At 37.1% G+C, this 5,444-nt stretch overlaps 1 long non-coding RNA gene across 2 annotated transcripts; it reads left to right on the top strand.

Moving 5' to 3' along the window:
• The first annotated feature begins 317 nt into the window (after positions 1-317).
• Positions 318-4,136, top strand: LOC122292288. Of its 2 annotated transcripts, none has more exons than XR_006236894.1 (3): positions 318-788; positions 1,665-2,781; positions 3,715-4,136. It is a non-coding gene; the product is annotated as an uncharacterized LOC122292288 (long non-coding RNA). The 2 variants fall into 2 exon arrangements; XR_006236895.1 differs by having other exon boundaries at positions 2,856-4,136.
• The last annotated feature ends 1,308 nt before the right edge of the window (positions 4,137-5,444 follow it).

Below are 5,444 nucleotides of genomic sequence, written 5' to 3'. Positions count from 1 at the left end.
GCCACAATTAAGAACTTCACCAGATAACAAGAAGGAAGATGATGAAGATAATATTTGGGATTTGCTTGAAGATCAAGGAGGGAGACATCTCCAATAAACAACTGCATTCAACATGCCTTAAATTTAGAAAACTTGTGGTCCATGTAAATGGCATTAAGTGAATCCTATTCGTTGACAGAATGCATTATCCCTTTTGTATTGTTGTTCATGTATGAAGATTTTCATTCTTGCGTCAATCTGAAGGCACTTTATGTTAGGTACTTATCTATCAGATTATATATATATATATTATAGGAGGGTTACCAGTGTTAGGAATAAAGAGGACTTCCTACGGAAAAAATAATTTCTTTTTCCTTTATCGACAGAAAGTCCTCTATATATATATTTGACAAAATGTTAAGGTTCATGAAGCAGCAAGAGATAATATATGAGTTTTGCTAGGGAGCAGCCACTGTAGCATAGCATGCATTGCACACCCTACATGGCTAACTGGCTTCTAGCGTTTCGAATACCCTTCGACCCATTTTGATTTGAATCCATCCCGCGTCCCCCTCCTTCTTGTCACCCAGCGCTGTAGCACCATCAAGCATAGCCGTCCCTCTCGTCACCCAGCACCCGCGACTTGTTAGCCTGCCTCTACCCATTGCCACCCAGCCTGTTTTCCCCACAAACCATTTCAAACAAGAGGTTTGCGTTCACGGGAACCCCTCATCGCCCAACACCCGCGCGCCTCCATCCACCAGCGCCACCCCGCGATGCTGCCAACGCCCTCCGCAATGCCATCTTTGGTAAGTATCCTAGTTTTTTCTGCCTCTCTTCCCTCCCTCGATCGCAGAATGAGGCTGCTCTCTTTTTCTCACAAAAAAAAAAAGAAAAGAGTCTCTCTCTTTATGATTTTTCACTATATTTTGAGCTCAAAAATCTGAGGCATATGTATATGGGTCTGGATTTGCTCTTTTCTGTTTGTCAAAGTTAGTTTCCCTTGAATTACAAAGATGAGTTTTATTGCATTTATGTTGCGAAACTCCCTTGAAATTGAGTCGATATCCTCTGATTATACATTTGAAGACAATCTCGATCAAGTACTTAGTATGATATTGACCATTTTTTAAGAAAACCTTCTACTCTGGTTGAACCTGCTATTGTAGGATGAAGTTGGAAATTTCTATTTTCTTCACTCTCTATGGGTAATCTATTCGTGAAGCACTATTTCGGATAAAGCCTTTCACATCCCATATATGGCCTATTACTAATTTACTACTAATTTTTTAATTCAGTCACTTCTTAGATATTTTTTTAATTCATTTTCCCATCATTAGTATGCTCTAATTGCCTTGTATATTCTTTGTTTTGAACTACATTCATTTGCTGTAATAGTTTTTGTGCATGGACTGAAAATGGCTATGCACAAAAGATTTTAAATCAAATTCGTGATCATGTTGGATTTTAAGGTTCCTGAAATTTCATGTTGGGATATCATCACTTTTGGTGAGATGACAAAGGAATTGCTTCATTTGCATAGTAGGTTTTATCAAGCATGATAGTTCTGATTTTCGTGGTTTATATGTTATCTTTAAGGTTCTCCAAATCCCTGACTTTCTTTATAGATTATTTGTATAGATTATTGAGTCAAATCTGAGGTTTTCTTTATGGTATGATGGCAGTTGGTACCCTTTTGTGCTAGGGAAAGTCAAGCACCTCACTTTGGCATTTAATGATCAGAACTTCCTCACCAAACAGCATCGAGAGTATTTTTTTGAGTAGAATTTGTTGAATTTAATGAGCACCAAACAATCATATACATTGTTCCTATCTGAAGTAGAATCTCTTTTCTGCTTGTGCAAAAAGGGTCCAACAAAAACTTGTTTGTCATTCAATAGCGTGCCATTCACCTTTTCAATAGCATTTTTAGCATAATCTTCATTATCAAATTGTACATAACCATATCCTTTTGCATACAAGTTTTCAGACATTTGAGTTGCTGGAGATGACATTGGCGAAGCAATTAGAAATGGCTCAACACTCTATGGTGTTTTCAGGCCTTATTCCTACTTGTTTAAAAAAAAAAAAAAGTTTTTAACAGTTAGATTTGAATTGAGGGTACAGAGTGAAAGATACATGTAGTTTTGGGTCCAAAATTGAAACTCATGTAATAAGGTGTAAAATGAAAAGGAGCGGTAGTTTGTGGTGGGTAAAAGGCATATTTTTCCCAAGAATATATATATATATAGAGAGAGAGAAATCCTGGGGAGCGGTCAGGCTATTTTCCTTCGTTAAGCAGCCTTTTAATGATTGTGTACCACGTAAGTAGTTCATAATATTTAGTCTGCACTTACATACACCTGATCAGAGACCCATATAGCCCCCACCCCCACTCCGTCGTCTTCCATTTCATCCCAACCCAAACCAAATCCCACCCCACACTCATCCCCGACGGCACTTGACCTAGACGGTGGCAAGGACGGAGTTCGACCCAGACGGTAACGGAGCTCAACCTAGACGGTGACGGTATGCAGATGTGGGCTCTGAGGGTGAGGACGGTTGTCTGGCAGAGAAGGTCCTCAACGGTCTCCACGAACAGATTTAGGCTTCGGATCGATGGCACGTATGATCAAAGGCACTTCCGAGAAGGCCACCTTGAAGAATAATTGCAGCATTGCGAAACAACTCCAAAACGTGAAAATAATTCGATGATGATGCCGATGTTGTCGATGATGATGTGTGTTTTGTCTTTGGTATAAAATGGGGTTATATGATGTATGTAGGTGGTTTTGTTATGAGGTAATTAATCTCTCTCTCTCTCTCTCTCTCTCTCTCTCTCTCTCTCTCTGTTTATGGTGGTTTTCTGTATGCAGATGTGGGTTTCTGACTTTTGAATGATTGGTGGGTGTTTGTGTTTGGATTTGGAACGTGAACGTCAAGTAAAATAAGAGAAATTAATTGAATGAGGAATAGAAAATTAATAAGATTGGAGGGACTTAAAACTTGTGGCAAGTGATGGGATGGGGGGCTCAGTTGTGTGGAAGATTTGGAAATCAAGTAAAGACACTCAGACGGGAGGTAGGAGATGAAGACGAAATGGTGATCTTGTGCGGTACAATGTAACAAGTCTATTGTATTTTTTCTTATGTGTCACTGTCTCAATGGTGGGCTGCTTTTCTATCTATAACAGCCCGACCGTCCTGCAGCGCTTCTGATATATATATATATATATATATAAACCATTTGCTATTTTCAGATTTGTATGCAAAATATAATGTGTGTAGTTGAATGAATGGATTTTTTTTTTTCAATAGCATGGCCATACTTCATACTTGCCTCTAGGGAACATTTTCTGTATTTTTGTTCAAGGAAAAACTTTGATTGGGGCCCTATCTACACTTGTGTCTGATGATTAGTTTGTGATTAGTCTAAGGCCACATTTGGATGTGGCTCCCATGATAATGAATTTGTGCTTTTCATCCACTTAGGAGAGAGTCATCTAATCTTTAGACCAGAACATTTGATTTGCTTTTAGTGATTAAAATGTATCTTCTAGCATATCTAGATTTTCAACAGCTAGTGAAAATATGTTCAGTTAGCATGTCTTATGCTCAGTTATCATTTTATTTTTCCTTCATTGGTACATGTATAAATAATCACATTTTATTTGACTTTTTCAAGCTGTTAGTTATTGTTAAGTTTAGTTATTTGATTTTTGCATTGTTGGTACAGGTATAAACTAGATATGGGTATGCATTATGCGTATACGTGTTTATGAAATCAGATATGGGCATGCAGAGGATTGATGCTTTCAGTATACACGATGGAAGATTGGGCGTGCATTGTGTATGCAATTAGTTGGTCTATTGTTGCTTGTCTATGAGCGTGACAAGTGTTTTTTTTTAATGTAATTTTGTGCAATGGGCTTGTAAAGGGGATATGCCAGATATGAGAATGGCAGTGTAATATTTTCTTGAAGTGTAATATTTTCAAGAAGTGTAATATGATATGTAAAGGGGATAATATTTTCTTAAAGTGTAATATTCCTGGAAGTGTAATATTTTCTTGTCTGTAAAGGGAATAAACCACTATGTAAAGTGCAATATAATATTTTCTTAATGGTGGTTTGTTTTTGTACAGCTTTGAACAGCCAACACTTTGTTCACTTGTGGTTTGTTTCCATTTACATTATATTCATGGATTGGTTGCTACTTCTCATATTGCAGTTTGTTTTTGCAATCTTTGATAAAAGATTGCAGTAGAATGTATTTCTTCTATGTTTTGGTAGTTTAGGATCTTGTTGAGGACAAAGCATATATGAGTGAGATCATATTGGCCTTTGAACCAAAACCTTTAGCTGTATGTTCAAATAAATTGTTGTTAATGGTTCTAGTTACTGACATTTCAAAAGTGGTTAATTTGTGAGTGAAAATGGAACCCCCTCAACTGAACATGCCATTTCAAAAGTGGAACAAGTTAAATAGGCAGGTGGCAAAAGAAAACTAAATAAAGGTTTTCCATTAACAAAAATTTAATATGGCAATTTGCAACTATTTAATGGAATAATCCAAACACAACCGCAGAAACCCAAAGGTCTTAACAAGTCAATTTTCTGCATTTTCAAAGTAGGTTGTTTTCTACAAAACTTTCAACCACATGAACTCAAAAATATGAGAGTGACTTAAATGAGCTGCAACATGCAAGAACAACAATACAAAATAAAGTATTCCATCCTGATGCTATTTTGCTTGAACTTTTCAACAAAATAAGTAATATCTTCATTTGCAACAGCTTCTCCCGACACACTTGCAGCTCGAATAGATGCCCCCCCCCCCCCCCCCCCCCCCCCCCACAAAAAAAAAACCCCAATTTTTCCACTGGTTGCAAAAGATATCATCCGACCCAGACTTTCTTGCCAAGTGCTTCGCAAATGCATTGCCTGAAATGAAGCAAGTTGTTGCAGCCACCTGCAAAATTTAGGAGGAATTTATTTGTTAGTATGCTGATCAATTCACTTGAAAAAGACTTGCTTTGCAAGAAAATTTTGACGACAATTATTTTGTTCTATGTCTACAATAATTATTACTCCTCTAAGAACTTTGGACTTGCACAAAACAGTAGTAATATCTTAATCATTCACAATAGAAAATGTTGCCATGCATCTGACAAGAACGGCACCAAGTTTATTAACCTTCATCTTTGACAGCCACTCATGTGAAGGAGATGGACATAAATCTTTATGTTTCCCAGGTGCTCACAGAGAGCCTTCCGTGAACTACTTCTAAAGTGCATTGGATTTCAAATTTAGGTGACATACTTTATATAGTGGTCATCATTGCAGTAGAAACCAACAAAATCTTAAAAGAGCTATGAACATGATTTTTTACTTCTGGGCAAAAAAAACTAAAGCAGATGCTTTTCTCAATGGTATCGTTCAAAGCAGTAAAGTTTTATTTTATCTA

The sequence above is a fragment of the Carya illinoinensis genome, chromosome 13, assembly GCF_018687715.1.
Source record: "Carya illinoinensis cultivar Pawnee chromosome 13, C.illinoinensisPawnee_v1, whole genome shotgun sequence".
Lineage (NCBI taxonomy): Eukaryota > Viridiplantae > Streptophyta > Magnoliopsida > Fagales > Juglandaceae > Carya > Carya illinoinensis.
The sequence above is the reverse complement of the archived record's forward strand: the minus strand, read 5'-3'. Positions and strand labels throughout refer to the sequence as shown.